This window comes from Panthera pardus, unplaced genomic scaffold (genome assembly GCF_024362965.1).
Source record: "Panthera pardus isolate Hobbes unplaced genomic scaffold, ASM2436296v1 HiC_scaffold_17, whole genome shotgun sequence".
Lineage (NCBI taxonomy): Eukaryota > Metazoa > Chordata > Mammalia > Carnivora > Felidae > Panthera > Panthera pardus.
Window position 1 is genome coordinate 78,110,906 of NW_026526732.1, and position 16,980 is coordinate 78,127,885.

The 16,980-nt window shown below is 36.0% G+C and overlaps 1 non-coding gene across 1 annotated transcript; it reads left to right on the top strand.

Annotated features, from left to right (window-relative positions):
- Window positions 1-12,074: 12,074 nt before the first annotated feature.
- Window positions 12,075-12,183, top strand: LOC128777856 (U6 spliceosomal RNA). Its single transcript, XR_008423173.1, has one exon. It is a non-coding gene; the product is annotated as a U6 spliceosomal RNA (small nuclear RNA).
- Window positions 12,184-16,980: the final 4,797 nt, after the last annotated feature.

Consider the following 16,980-nt stretch of genomic DNA (forward strand, 5'->3'; position numbering starts at 1 on the left):
CTAGATGCAACAATTCTCAGCTGTTTGTTGTTCCTCCATCTAGTCCTCTGTGCTGGACACCGAGCACACACCAGTGAATGTAAAACATTGTTCTGCAACTTGCTTTTCTCCCCTTTCCGTATCTTGGAGGTATGAAAGAACCTTTAGCACCATATAAACAGAAAAGGTTTTCTTTCAAAATGAGAGAGTGAGCTAATATAATTAAATCAATCCAACATTTATCACAGAGAATGACAATAATAATTATACCACTACTCATTCAGCTCACTGACATAAAGTCTTTGGAACTCGTTTGAGGGATCACTTTGGTGAAAAGCATGATGGATTTTAAAGTCTCAATATTTAGACTTGATAACTTTAGAGGAAAAATACTGTCCTTCCTCGCATAGCAGCAAGAGACCATGAGAGTGACAGTATTCTGTTTTGCAAAAATTATCTTTTTATTCTATCAGACGTGTGTAGAGGTAACATAAATGTAATTGCCTGCAAAGAAAATTCAGGAAACAAGGTGAAAATACTTATTTCCTTTGGAGGAAAGACGCTTAGCCAATTTCTTATTCTCATTATTTCCGTGCCTTACCCTCTGGGGGAAAAGCCTGGGAATATTTCCTAATGAAAAATTAACTTGGCCGAGGAGGAAACTGTGAGGCTGACCTGACAATTTCATTTTCTCTGTAATTCCGGACACAGATGATGCAAAGAATTCTGCAACGAGGTAACTTTTTAGTAATCCTATAGGAGTATCTTCTCCAAGACTGTTAAAAGTAAGCCTGATATTTTTCACCACAGATTTCCTTCTGCAAGCTAGTGCCATTCTGACAACATTATTCATCATCTTGATATAAGCATGGAGTATTTTCATATCAGAGAAAATTGTTCTATTTATTCCACATAGAGCGCGTCTTTCCGAAATTAGAATAACAGTCTGTTTTATTCCTCGCTGCCATTTATTAGATAAATCCTATGAATAAAATTGCTGTTTGTTTCTGCATAAATTCTCTCTCTGCTATCATTTTCACTTTATTGCTAGTCACATCATTCATCTGGACCCTATTACTCACCCCCTTGGACATTAAGTTCTTCCTTCTCAATGAAATAAGCTGCTCTCAGTATCTTTTCCCCAAGCCAGTATGAAATATTCGCATCAAGTATTAACGGGAAGCGGACTGGCTGGGGATTAAAAAGTCATAGGCCAGAGTCCCAGCTTCACTCCCCCTATCCAAACATGTGACTTTTGGGCAAGCTATTTGTCAGCTTGAGTTTCTTCCTTTATACAAATGGGGGAGAATACTATCTGCACTACCTATATTTCTGTGGTTGTGCGCGGGGGGGGGGGGCGGGTGGTGGGGAAAGAAGAAAGGTCTGTTTAAAAGACCTTGTCAACCGTAGCACATTATACAAAGGCAAAATTTTAAAGTGCCAGGCACAGCTTAGGTGCTCAAAGAACATTTTCAAAATGTAAGTTGAATCAATAGCTCACAGTCATCGTTTGCCTCTAGCAGGAGCTTCACAGAGTAAGGGACACTGGGGGTGGGATGAACTCCAGGCTTAAAACCATGTTCTTGTGCCCCTTCCCTAACTTCACCCCTCTCAGGGATCAGTCAAGCACATACAAATGGGCTTCTGATGATTATGTCTCAGCTGGTGATTCTGCCACTCTGGACAGAGCTGATTGATCCTAGGGTAGATACTTTTCCCAAGCGAATTAACCAAGACTCTCCTCTTGGAATTTGATCTTTGCCGGGGAGACAAACTTTCCATGTTAAAGTGGAATCAATTGTGACCTAGAGAGAAGACCTTTTGAATCATTGTTGCTAACCTGCCCAGCTTTACTCTTGATTCCTTTGCTTCCTAGGTTCCTTCCTAGCATTGAGTACTCCCTAGGATTCTGTGAGATAAATAGATAAAAAAGAAATAACACCTACTTCATAGGGTTGTATTGTGTGCTTACAACAGCACCTGAAACTCAATAAGGATTCAGTAAGTCTTAGCTGTTGTTATTATTATTAAATTATTTTGTTTTTTTAATGTTTTATTATTTATTTTTGAGAGAGACAGAGACAGAGAGAGAGAGGGAGACCCAGAATCAGAAGCAGACTCCAGGCTCTGAGATGTCAGCACAGAGACTGATGTGGGGCTCGAACCCATGAACTGTGAGATCATGACCTGAGCTGAAGTCTGACGCTCAACTGACTGAGCCACCCAGGTGCCCCAAATTACTTTGTTTTTTAAATTACTTTGAATAATACCTAGCATATATAGAGAGTATTTAAATGAATTTTTTCCAGCTTTATTGAAATATAATTGACATAAAATGTGTACGTTTAAACTGTGTTACACGATGATTTGACACACTTATATGTTGCAAAATGATTACCAGAGTAGCTGGCTAACACCTGCATCACATCACATAATTACCATTTATTTTTTATACTGAGAATATTTAAGGTCTACTTTCTTAGCTACTTTCAGACATGTAAGAAAATACTAACTATAATCACTATGCTTAACATTAGATTACCCAGAAGTTATTCATCTTGTAGCTAGAAGTTTGTGCTCTTTTAACTAACATTTTCCCTTTTCTCTCACTGGCTTCCCTGCTCTCCCCACCCCCAGCCCGTGGTAACCACCATTCTAGTCTCCTTTTATATTTATATGAGTCCAACTTGTTTTAGATCCCACATACACGTGAGATGATACAGAATTTGTCTTTCTTTGTCTAACTTATTTCCTTTAGGAGAATGCCTTCAAGTTACATCTATGTTGTTACAAACATTGTTTCAAATAGCAGATGCCCTTTTCTCATGGCTGAATAATATTTCATCGAGTGTATATTGATATACATGTATACCAATTACATATTCTTTATTCATCTATTGAAAGACACTTAGATTGTTTCCATATCTTGGCTATTGTGAATAAAGTTTCACTGAACATGGGAGTGAAGGTAAAATAGATCAGATGATCTATTTTTTAATTTCCTGAGGAAACTTCACGTTGTTTTCTATAGTGGTTGCACCAATTTACATTCCCACCAACTGTGGGAAATGCACCACCAACTGTGCAAAAGTCCACATCCTTGCCAACACTTGTTATCTCTTGCCTTTTTGATGATATTCATTCTAAGAGGTGTAAGGAGATATCTCTTCTTTTCCTAGTTCCTTGAGGTGTAAAGTTAAGTTGTTTAATTTGAGATCTTTCTTTTGTCTTAAGTTAGGCATATAACACTATAAATTTTTGTCATAGAACTGTTTTTGCTGCATTCCATAAATGTTGGTATATGTGTTTTCACTTTCATTTGTCTCAAGATAGTTTTTGACTTCTGTTTTTATTTCTTTGACCTAGGAGCTTGTTATTTAATCACATTTTTGTGAATTTTCCAGTTTTTTCTTAATTGATTGCTAGTTTCATCCTATGATGGACAGATATTTGATATGACTCTTAAGTTTATTAAGGCTTGTTTTGTGGCCTCATGTATGATCTTTCATGGAGAATTTTCCATGTGCACTTTAGAAGAATGCATGTTTTTCTGCTGTAGGATGAAACGTTCTGTAAATGTCTGTTAAGGACATCTGGTTTAATATGTAGTTTAAATCTAATGTTTCCTTCTTGATTTTCTGTCTGGATGATCTATCCATTGTTTAAAGTTGGATATTGAAGCCCTCTACTATCATTGTATTGCTGTTTATGTCTCCTCTCAGATCCATTAATATTTAGAAACTTCTATGTTGGGTACATAAATGTTTACAAATGTTATATCCCCTGGATAGATTGACCCCTTTATTATTATATAGTGACTCCCTTTTTTTTCTTGTTACAGTTATTGTCTTTTATAAGTATAGCTTCTCTTGCTTTCTTTTACCTTCTGTTTGCTTGCAATCTATTTTTCCATCCCTTCAGTTTCAGTCCAAGTGTATCCTTTTTTTAAAACATTTTTTAAAAGTTTATTTATTTTTGAAAGAGAGAGACAGACAGAATGAGTGGAGAGCAAAGAGACAGAGTATCCCAAGCAGGCTCCACACTGTCAGCGCAGAGCCTGATGTGGGGCTCAAACTCACAAACCACGAGATCATGATCTGAGCTGAAATCAAGAGTCGGGCGTTTAACTGACAGAGCCACCCAGGAGCCCCAAATCCATGTCTTTATCCTTTAAGTCTTTATCCTTAAAGATGAAATGAGTATCTTATGGGCAACGTATAGGTATTTTTTAAATTAATTTAGCCGCTGTATATCTGTTGGAGAATTTAGTCTATTTACATTGAAAGTAATTATTAATAGTTATGGGCTTACTATTGCCATTTTGTTCATTGTTTTCCGATTGTTTTATAATCCCTTTGTTCCTTTCTCTTTTGTTCTGTTCGTTTTTGATTTGGTGATTTTTTTTGTAGTGATATGCCTACATTACTTTCTCTTTCTCTTTTATGTAACTACCATAGGGTTTTTCTCTGTGATTATCATGGGAATTACATAAAATATTTTATATCTATATCTATTTTAAGATGAAAAAAATTAACTTCAGATACTTATAAAAGCTCTACATACTCCCCCACGTTTTATATTTTTGATGTTACAGTTTACATCTTTTACATTGTGTATCTATTCACAAATTATTGTAGTTATGGTTATTTTTGATACTTTTCTCTTTTCACCTGTATAAACTAGAGTTACAAGTCATTTACCCACCATCATTACAATATTAGAGTATTCTTTACTTAACTATATTTACCTTTATCATTGAGTTTTATACTTATGTGTTTTCCTGGTAACAATTACCATCTTTAAATTTTATTTGAAGCACTGACTAACATTCTTTGTAAGGCTGGTCTAGTAGATGAACTCCTCAGCTTTTACTTGTCTGGAAAATTCTTTATCTCTCCTTCCATTTTGAAGGACAGTTTTGCCAGATAGAGTATTCTTGGTTGGCAGGGTTTTTTGTTTGTTTGTTTGTTTGTTTGTTTTTTCTTTCTTTCAGCAATTTGAATATATAATGCCACTGACTCCCTTTTGGCCTGCAAAATTTCTGCTAAAAAACTTACTGGTGGTCTTATGGGGGACGGGGGAGGATTTCCTTTTATGTAACAAGTTGCTTTCCACTTGTTGCTTTTAAGATTCTCTTTTAGTCTTTTGACCATTTAATTACAATGTGTCTCATGAGTCTCTCTGGAATTTTTTTTTTAATTTTTTTTTTTTAACGTTTATTTATTTTTGAGACAGAGACAGACAGAGCATGAATGGGGGAGGGTCAGAGAGAGGGAGACACAGAATCTGAAGCAGGCTCCAGGCTCTGAGCTGTCAGCCCAGAGCCTGACACGGGGCTTGAACTCACAGACTGCAAGATCATGACCTGAGCCGAAGGCGGCCGCTTAACTGACTGAGCCACCCAGGCGCCCCTGGAATTTTTTTTTAAATTAAGTTTTCTGGACTTTCTGGGTCTGGATAGGTTTCTTTCTCCATGTTGAGAAAAGTTTTCAGCCATTATTTCTTTGAACTAGCCTTCTGACCCTTTCTTTCTTTCTTCCCCTTCTGGGACCTTTATAATGGGTAAATTGTTCCTCTTGATGGTGTTTCAAAAGTCCCTTAAGCTATCTTCCCTATTTATATTTTGTTTTATTTTTATGTTTTCACTTCTCAGGTTAATTGAGTTTCACTGCTTTGTTTTCAGGTTCACTGATTTTTTATTGTGTTTCATCTAGTCTGCTATTCAACCTGAATCCCTTTATTAAATTCTTCAGTTCAATTATTATATTCTTCAGGTCTTGATTTGTTTTCTACTTTTTTTTTTTAACTTTTTAAAAATGTTTATTTGAGAGAGAGAGAGAGAGAGAGAGAGCAAGTGGAGGAAGGGCAGAGAGAGAGGGAGACACAGAATCTGAAGCAGGTTCCAGGCTCTGAGCCATCAGCACAGAGCCCAATGTGGGGTTCAAATTCCCGAACCTTGAGATCATGACCTGAGGTAAAGTCGGATGCTTAACTGACTGAGCCACCCAGGCACCCCTGTTTGGTACTTTTTCATATTTTCTATCTCTTCTTTGAAATTTTCACTTTGTTCATGCATTGTTCTCCTGACCTCTGTGAGCATCTTTATGGTTGCTATTTTGAATCCTATTTTAAGTAAATCACTTCTCTCCATTTTATTGAGGTCTATTTCTGGAGTTTAATTTTGTTCTTTTGTTTGAAATATATTCCCCTATTTCTTTATTTTTCTTGGCTCTCTGTGTTGGTTTCTGTGCATTAGATAAAGTAGCCACCTCTCCCAGTCTTGACAGAGTGCTCTTGGGTAGGAACAATCTCATCAATCAGTCTGACCTGAGCTTTTCATTTTTCTCTTAAACTCCTGTGAATGCCTAAGTCATCTTCATTGTTCTAAGTGCATCCCAGTATTAGAGGGTGTGCTCAGACCCATCACTGTCCTAAAGGGGAGGATCGCAGTTAGCACCTAGATGCCAGTTGATTGGAAGCTAGACCCTCAGACAGCAGCAGGAAAGTATACAGTTAAACCCCTTCCTAGGAGAACCTGAGAAGTAGGCATTTTTGCTGCTCTCCCTATGCTTTGCCCAATTGTAAAGCCATGGGAGGAGGGGAGTGCTTCTGTTTTTATTAAGAACTTTTTTTGTTTATTTGTTTGCTGTAGTCCTGTGGTACTAATGAATGCATACTGGCTGTCAGAACCCATGATCCAGGGGCCTGTGCTCTGGGCAGCAACTGGAAAATCTGGGGGTACCAGATGTGTGAACAAGCTCTTTCTAGGGAGATACTGACTACTGAAGTAGGCTAGAGGGAGAGGACAGAGATGTCCCCAGGCTTCCCTAGTCTCTGGGGATGATGTCATTCAGTCCCAAGATATGTTCTAAATTAGAAGCTTGATCCTTGGGCAGCAGCTTTCAAAGTATGCAAATAGACCTCTTTCAGGGAAAGACCGGGATATGGGTGTTTCTGTTTGTTCTTTTTGCTCTGAGCTGTGGGAGAATAGTCAGTTAAGAACTGCTTCTTTGTTTGCAACAGTCCTATGGGACTCCTGAATGCAACCCCCACTGGCTGTCAGGGCCAGGTGACCCAGGATCCCAACCCTCGGATGGCAGCCGCTGAAGCTGGGGTACAGATATGCACAGAAGCTCCTTTCATAGAGATACTGCTAATATGGAGTGGGCTAGAGGGAGAAGGCAAAGGTGTCCACTGGCTTCCCTGGTCTCCAGGGAGGATGGCAGTCAGCCCCTAGATGTGTGCTAAATTAGAAACGTTATTCTTAGTAAGCAGCTTTTAATGTATGCAAATAGAAACTTTTCAGGAAAAGACTGGGAAGACTGAGACGTGGTATTTTTTGCTGCTCCTACACTGAGCTCTGGGGGATAGCCATGATGAGTCCTCTAGAGCCCATTAAGAACTGTTCCTATGTATCCTATAGGATACAAACCTAGTGGGTCTTGTGGATGCAAGCCCCATTGATTTGCAGAGATAGAAGTTTTGGTGTCCCTCATGTGCAATTCTTAAATGTTGGGATGCTGGATATGGGGTCCAAACGCTTCACTCCTTGGGGAGAAACTTGGAGTTGGAAATTCTGTCCTGATTGTATGGTTGCTGTGCCAGGGGTGGGGTTAATAGTGTGTCTCAGCCTTTCCTACCCATTTTGATGTGGATGTTCTTTGTTCATCTGATATATAGGAGTCACGCAGTTTCTGGATTTCTTTCAGAGGGAATTTCTTAATGTATAGCTGTACACTTGATATGTCTGTAGGGGGAGAAACTTCATGGGCCTCCCATGTTGCCATCTTGGACAGGATCCACAAATTGAATGTTAGTTTTCATTAATGGTACTCAGTCTATACAGCTGGTTTTGAGTAATAAAATAATTAGTTAATGCATGTAATTTAGTTAGTATAGTGCCTAGCATGCTTAATAATTGTCCTTAATAATTATTTACTATTATTTGTAGTATATGAATGCTCCCATAAGTGACAAACTATATGTATTGTATTGTCTTTTTTCAACACACTTTGTTTCAAAATTTTCACCTTTGTGCATAGAGAGTAACTTCATTTTCTTAAAACTGCTGAATGATGTTAGTTTTTCCTTTATGGGCATTTAAGAAGCTTTAACTTTTCAGAAAATTTAAGAAAAAAACCCTTAAAATATGCTGTCTTGTACATGCATGTGGCTGTCTTATAGCATAGAGATCTGGTATGACAGTTACTGGATCATAAAGCATATTTAACATTAATAAATTGTAGAAATTGCTCATTAAAGTAATTGTTCATTAGCTATTATGGCTGTGTGTTTTTCTGTCATCTTACCAACATGTGAGGTTACCAAATTTTGAAATATTTGCCAATAATACTTTATGAGCTCATTGCTTTAATGTGCATTTCCTTGATTACTACTGAGAAACACTTTTGTTTATTTAGTTTATTGGCTCTTTGTATTTCCTCTTTTGTAAACTGCCTGTTTTCTTTTTGTTTATTTGGTATCTGATTTCGAAAGTCTGGTTTCCTCTTGAAAATATTGGAGGATTTTTTGAGAAGGCGGAGAATATTACTTTCTCTTTTAGACCCATAAATTTTGGGTGTACAAGAGTGACAATGAATTATTTTAGAACAATATTTCAAATTGGAATTCTAATGAGCTCTTAATTATAAATTAAAAACAGTATTACTAAAAGGCGTCAGCAGCATCAGCCTCACTCAGAGGAAATTTTAGATGTGTGCATTTTCAGGTCCTTCTCTGACCACTTTACCAGGAGCTCTAGGGATGGAGCCCAACTAGTTGTGTTTTAGTTTAACAAGCTCCCAGGTGATCGAAAAGCAGTAAACTAGACCATTGAAAGATTCTTTTAATCACCATAAGATTATGACTGTTTGTCTTATATTACTTAGTGATGTTAACATTTAAAAATTTTATTGGTATACACAACAACTTGGATGAATCTCAAAGGAATTATATGGAGTGAAAAAAGTCATTCCCACACATACTGTATGTTTACATTTATATAACATTCTTGAAATGACAATATTATAGAAAGAGAGAACAGGTTAATTGTTGCTAGGAGTTAGGGAGTGTAGAGTGCGGTAAAGGGCTGGTAGATGGGGGTGATAATAAAAGGAAATAACCAGGAATTGTTGTACTGTTGGAACTGTTCTGTATCTTGACTGTGATAGTGGGAACACAAACTTACACATGTGATAAAATTCATAGAACTGAATACACACACACACACACACACACACACACACACACATAAACACAAACACACACAAATGAGTGCAAGTAAAACTTGGGATATCTGAATAAGATCTGTGTATTGTATCAGTTTCAGTATTCTGGTTGTGATAGTATACTACAGATGTGTGAGATGTTACCATTGGGGAAAAATTGGGTAAAGGATGGAAAGGATCTCTCTGTCTTTTTACAACTTACAACTAGAACAACTAATTCTACAATTATCTGAAAATTAAAAGTTCATTAAAAAACAACAGAAGTTTTATTAGGTTTAATTGTTACCATTCCTCCAAATATTGATAGGAAACTGGGAAAATGGCTTATTGTCATTTTCACTCTGAATTTGGCAAATTATTTCAATTCTATTAGTAATATGTTTAAAGAATTAAAAACAAACAAATGAACAAACATGCTAGATTTAGAACATTTAATTTCCTATTGAAAATTTTTTTTTTTAATTTTAAACATGGTTTTTTAGAGAGACAGAAGAATGTGAGCGGGGGAGGGGCAGAGAGAGAAGGAGACACAGAATCTGAAGCAGGTTCCAGGCTGTAAGCTATCAGCACAGAGCCCTACATGGGGCTCAAGCTCATGAGCCATGAGATCATGACCTGAGTCAAAGTCAGACACTTAACATGTGACTGAGCCACCCAGGTGCCCCGAAAACATAGCTTTAATTCTTCTGTAAACAATGTATCTCTAATCTTTAAATCTTATATTAATTATTCCTACATAAAATAATATAAATGTATAAAACACAGAAATGCTTAAAGAGGAAAAAATAGCATATATTTTGTTTTTTAACCTTTAGCGTTTAGGTTTAGGTGCTTTTCTATTTGAGTGACAATCCTCCTTGGAGAAATAAAAACATAACTGAAACACAGTTGAGTGCAATTTCTACAAAACAGACATAAGAGCCATGGGAACTCTTAACTACAGATGGGATGCAGTTTTCAAATAATTACAAAATGAGGTTGCTCAATAATCCCAAACTCCTAAACACTCACACCACTAATTACAGATTCCAAGAGGAAGAGTGTTCATGGATCTTTTGGTAAGTCATTGCAGTTTTCATGTTGACACAATTTCCCATACAATCAACCTAAAATACTCCAGGTTACCAATTTCGTTTCTTTTTCTCCCCAGAACTCACCTGGGAGCTCTTATGTTGTACCTATTGGAATCCATTTATTTTGTCCCCTTCCTAGAACTTTGATCTGGGTACTATTGATTTTGATTCATTGGCTGACAGTTTTAGACACTGATTGAACATTTATTTCAGGCTTGGATGACACACATTAACACAAACTCTTCACCCATGAACCATTAAAACAGTCAGTAAAAGTTGAAAGATAAAAGAAAGATGGTGCTATGTTCTATTTGTAGTCTTCATTTCCTCTATTTGGCTAGCTTGTTCCTGGGTTGGTCAGGGTAGGATTCACTCCATTCAATGTCCTCTTTCACCTGGGACTTAAGAGCTGACACAAAAATTTACCAAGACTGTTAATAGAATTTATTATATTTAGAATTCTTAAACTACAGTTATTAATTTCAAAAGTTGCTTAGTTATTTTTCACAAATTAAACTCATTTTATATATATATATATATACATATATATATATATATGTATATATATATATAATCTCCAACATGTGATTTATTGTTGTTTATTTCCATTCAGCTTTTCGTGTTCCCTAGTGTCCTAGAGGAGTGCGTTACTGTCTTAGCAATGTATACTTGGTGAATGTAGCATAGAAACTGGAAGAAATATGATTTAGTATCTTTGCTTTGGGATGAATTTCCTCAGTTGGATTCTGTTCTCAGAAAACTTTTGGAAGCACATTTAGTGGTGTGTAGTTTGAGGGAAACTGCACTGCACTAACTACTCAAAAAATAAGAATATCTTTATATCCTTGAAATTTGAGAACAACTTTTATTTGTAAGTCTATGTGTTTTTCCCTGTATTTGGGGCATCTCTTCATTCTCCAGCAACAGGAAAGTTCCTAACATGGGCTTTGACCTCTTTTCAAAACCATAGGGAGAGAAGCAGTCTTTTATAGTTCCTGTATACTGAGTCATACCATACCAAGTTCTGGTGCCAAAAATCTGTACTAGACTCACTTTCATTAACCAGTCGCTCCAAACAGGTCATTGAAGGGCTCTTGGAATTATGATTTATGGTATTTCATGCAGTGATACAAAAAATGCTGGACTGAGTTCAGAAACAAGGGTCAAATGATGACAATGAGAGCAAACAATTTCAGATTGTTTTAGTTGTAGCTGACTACCAGGAAGCTGGGAGAGAATGTGTATCTGGGAGAACTAAGCAGTCATATGGTCATAACTAAGCCAGCCTTCTATGTATATATGTATGTTTGTATGTATCTATGTATGTATGTATCTATGTATGTTATGTATTCATTCATTCATTCATTCATTCATGTGGAAGGACAACACTTGATTACTTGGAGAAAAGGCTAACATATTTCCATCTTCCTCCTAAAATGTTTAGTTATAAACACTGGGAAAGAGCTCCTTTTGGCCATTGATTTCCAAGGAGTGGTAAGACTCAATTTTGTGAGCTGATTAAAAGCACTAAATATTTGTGGTCAAGGATAGAGTGACCCTAAAAAAAAAATAAAATAAAATAAAGGATAGAGTGACCCTATGATGCTTCAGTGCTGATGTTAGACTGCTCTATGCTTTTGCTGTCATATAGTGCAATACAGTTTTCATTCTCTTGTTTCCAAAATAATACAGTATTTCTGTATATCACTGCGCCGCCTTTTTTCTTATCATTATTTGTCACTGTTTGGATCCTTCCTCATTTTTAGCTAATGTAGTCTTTAAGATTCACTAACAAGTGCTCACTTCAGCAGTACATATACCAAAATTGGAATGATTTAGAGAAGATTAGCATGGCCACCCTGTGCAAGAATGACATGCAAATTCTTGAAGTGTTCCATATTTAAAAAAAATCCTTGGGGGCACTTGGATGGATCATTGGGTTAAGCACCTGGCTTCCACTCAGGTCATGATCTCACAGTTAGTGAGTTTGAGCCTCGCATTGGGCTCAGTGCTGACAGCTCAGACCCTGCAGCCTGCTTCAGATTCTGTGTCTCCTTCTCTCTCTGCCCAACTCTGGCTTATGCTCTCTCTCTCTCTCTCAAAAATGAACAAATGAACAAAGTTAAAAACAAACAAACAACAAAAACCTTGGGGCACCTGGGTGGCTCAGTCTGTTGAACATCTGACTCGATTTTGGCTCAGGTCATGATCTCACAGTTCACGAGATGGAGCCCTGCATCAGGCTGTATGCTGACAGTGCAGAACCTGCTTGAGTTTCTCTCTCTCCCGCTCTCTCTGCCCCTCCTCCACTCATGCATGTGCTCTCTCTCTTTCTCAAGATAAACAAATTTTTTAACAAAAGTAAAGTAACATGTTGAAAGAGAAAAAGATAATGGTTCAACTCTTATTTGCCTAACAAAAGAGCCTTAGATCTTCTAGATGATCAAAAAATCTAAATATTTTTTAAAAACTCTTACATTACTGGTCTTTAAGTTGAAAAGGAAAAAAAATATGTATCCATACTTTTATGAAATAAAGAGAAAATAGCCATTATATGACCTGTTTCTTCTGTCCAGTTTCTGACAGCATGATCCACATTAGCACCTCTCTCCCATTCTACTTCAGGCAGATTTTTCACAGGCTTTTCTCTTATCTAAGCCTGTCTAAGAACCTTACCTTTATTTCTGTTATTTTATCTAATTTGGGACATAAGAAGTGTCAGAAACAAACAAAAAGAGCTGCCAAAGACATAATAGAAACTTTTGTCCTTTTCCTGATTTGGAACAGTCCTACTCACTAAAAGTAATATAAATTAAAATGCAATGAGTCATCCTTTTCCATCATTTGCATGAGTACCACACCTGTTGTCCACCTTTGCAAGAAAGGTCACTTGCTGAAAATGATGATTCATGCCTCCCACCCCTCTTCAAGGACTTTCTAGCTGTCTATGCTCATCAATAGCATCCATAAAATTAATTCCACCTGGCACTAGCTCTAGAAATCACTAGACCTGTGCCTCTGACCAAGGATCTTCTTATCTGACTTAAACTCTCCTAGTAACTCAGGCATGTGATGCTGACTCCAAGTACCCTGGAAGGAGCCTTGGAATTCAATATGTGTAAAGCAAGCCACACGTGATTTGTTAGCAATAGAATAGGCAACCATCAGGCAACATCTATCATTCTCTGTCAAAATAAAGTGAATTTCTTCTATTATTGTTTAATAGTAGTTAATAGTGTCATGAAATTTAGATTTTTAATTTGTTTCTTTGAAAACCATTAAAACTGTGGAGAAATAACAATAGTTATCATGCATTACATGGCTGGCCACTACTGTGTTAGGCGCTTTAATTAGTGGTCTTCTTTGACCTCACCCAAAGAGATAAATGCTACAGTCTCCTTTTTTTTTTTTCCTTCCGGAGGTAAACCTGATGTTTAGAGATTAAATAATTTATCATCATGCAGTTACTAAGAACTAGAGGAGTAACTTGAATCAAAGACTTTCATTCTCCAAAGTCTGTGTTCCTTCCCACTTTGCTCAAGAAACAATTATACTAATTCTAAATCTGCTTAACAGAATTTGTGATAATTTAATCAGGCCAGCCATGCACCTTTGTACTCTGAGGATAAATCTGTTAATTCAACAAATATTTACAGTGAGAGTTATGTACCAATTGATTAATTTTTTTATAAGTTCTTCAAATATTTGTCAATTTTATTAATTTGGAACCTGTTTTGGAAGATAATACTCATTTCCCAAGTGGAAATCAAAGACAGTGATTTCATCTATTGCCAATTGTAGAACACTGAGCCCATTAGAAATATTTAATATACTGTTTCTTCTTTTAGTCCTGAGTTTGAATATGAAGTATATTTCTCTTTGAAGAAGACTTTTAAAATATTGTAATTCCAAATTGTCACCAAAAGATAAAGTCATTACTATTGAAATATTTTGAAACTAAACTAAACACTTAGATTTTATAATAGTTTCAAAACAAAATAAATGGATGTCTGGCTTGAAAATCCTCTAAGCAGACAAAACCATTTAAACCATGTAAGCAAAACTAAAACCATGTAAGCAAAACATGTAAACAAAACTAGTTTAAGTCATGAACATAAGCAAAATTTAATTTACTTTTATAAATATATTGCTCTGATAACCATAAAAGAAACTTAGGCCATATTCCTAAAATGCTGTAAGATAATCACTTTTAACCAATCCTCTGCTGTCTAGAAACCCATGTTGTAATAACTGATCCTAATTTTCACTCTATAAGCCATCCTGCAATGTCAGACCTCTGAGCTTTTATACACATTGGTTTGAAGACTCCTGGTTTTTAGTTTTATTTTATTTTATTTTTTAATTTAATTTTTTATTTTTTTAATTTACATCCAAATCGGTTAGCATATAGTGCAACAATGATTTCACGAGTAGATTCCTTAATTTCCCTTACCCATTTAGCCTATCCCCCCTCCCACAAGCCCTCCAGCAACCCTCAGTTTGTTCTCCATATTTATGAGTCTCTTCTGTTTTGTCCGCCTCCCTGTTTTTATATTATTTTTGTTTCCCTTCCCTTATGTTTATCTGTTTTGTCTCTTAAAGTCCTCATATGAGTGAAGTCATATGATTTTTGTCTTTTTCTGATTAATTTCACTTAGCATAATACCCTCCAGTTCCATCCATGTAGTTGCAAATGGCAAGATTTCATTCTTTTTGATTGCCTAGTAAGACTCCATTGTATATATATACCACATCTTCTTTATCCATTCATCCACCGATGGACATTTGGGCTCTTTCCATACTTTGGCTATTGTTGATAGTGCTGCTATAAACATGGGGGTGCACGTGTCCCTTCAAAACAGCACACCTGTATCCCATGGATAAATGCCTAGTAGTCATGAAGACTCCTGGTTTTTAAAATGTTATGTGCACCATAAACTCTTACTAAATATTATTTTACTGATCTGTTTTTAATTTTTACTATTTTTGATTTTGACAGTTTCTGGTGTCAAAAGTGGGATCAAAAAGATGACCCTTTCAGTGACTCTGAGGCTGATGAACAACAATGTGTGGGTACCCATGGAGTTCAATGCACTCACTATTGCGAATTGCAGAGTGAGAAGGTAAGTTTCTGGGATGTCTGTTTTTATATGAAAAACATTCATGGAATGTAGGGTGTATTTTAGTTAAAGAAAAAAGGGAGCAATTCTGTCCTAAAATAAAATGACTGGTTGTTCCAAATAAGAAAGAGAAAAATAATAAGATAAAACCTACATGGATATAGGAAATTGCAGAGGTTTTGAGTAAAAGAAATTTTATGTTGTGTGGTCAAATGTGGCTAAAATTAAATAGATTAATTTACAAGGGTTTTTTTAAATGAAATTAATAATGTACTGATACAAAACGAGTTTAATTTCTATCTCTAAAAGTCACAGAATTTCTTAGATTATTGTTCTGCTTTTAATAAAAGATAATAAAAGATTTTTCTTTACCTATAATGTGATCTTCCCCAGAAACAAAGATTCTACATCTCATCCAAAAATACCCTGTTCTTCACATTGTCTTTATTAGGTCTTTGATAACTTAGAAAAATTAAGCATTTCTAGTATTTAAAAAGCTAAGTTTTTGTTTTTGTTTTTTAAATGTTTATTTATTCTGAGAGAAATAGAGATAGAGTGTGTGTGAGCACGGAGGAGCAGAGAGTTAGAGGGAGAGAGAAAGAATCCCAAGCAAGTTCTGTGAGCTCCAACACAGGGCTCAATCTTATAAACTGTGAGGTGATGACCTGAGCCAAAATCAAGAGTCAGATGCTTAACAGATGAGCCACCTAGGTGCCCCTAATTTTTTTTTTAATGCCTATGAAACTTCCTGGATTTGCCTTCGATATCTTTTTTCAATTTGATTTAATGGATAATTAAATTTTATTTCACAGTGATTTGTTATACTTTTTGATAAGTATTTTACCTCTTTTGAGTTTTTTTTTGAGTACAATTGACACACAGTGTTATATTAGCTTCATGTGTACAACATAGTGAATCCACAAGTGTATATATTATGCTATGCTCACCACAAGTGTAGCTGCCATCTGCCACCATACAATACTATTACAGTATCATTGACTATATTCCTTATGCTTTGCCTTTTAATCCCATGGCTTATTCCACAACTAGAAGCCCATATCTCCCACCCCCCTTCACCCATTTTGCCCACGCCCCCACCCCTCCTCCCCTCTGACAACTATTCTCATACACTGTTGGTGGGAATATAGACTGATATAGCCACAGTGGAAAGCAATGTGGAGGGCCCTCAAAAAATTGAAAACAGAACGACCATATGATCCAATAATCTCATCACTGGGTATTTACTCAAAGAGAAAGAAAACCTAAATTGAAAAGATATATGCACCCTTATGTTTATTACAGCATTGTTTACAATAGCCAAGATATGGAAGCAACCTAAGTATCCACCAATAGATAAATGGAAAGGAAGATGTGATATATATGTATACACACACACACACACACACATGCATATATATATACATATATATATATATGTGTATGTATATATATATACATATATATATATGTGTGTATGTATATATATATACATATATATATATACATATATATATGTATATACATATATATATATATGAATATTGTGCAACCATGAAAAAGGATGAGTTTATGCCATTTGTG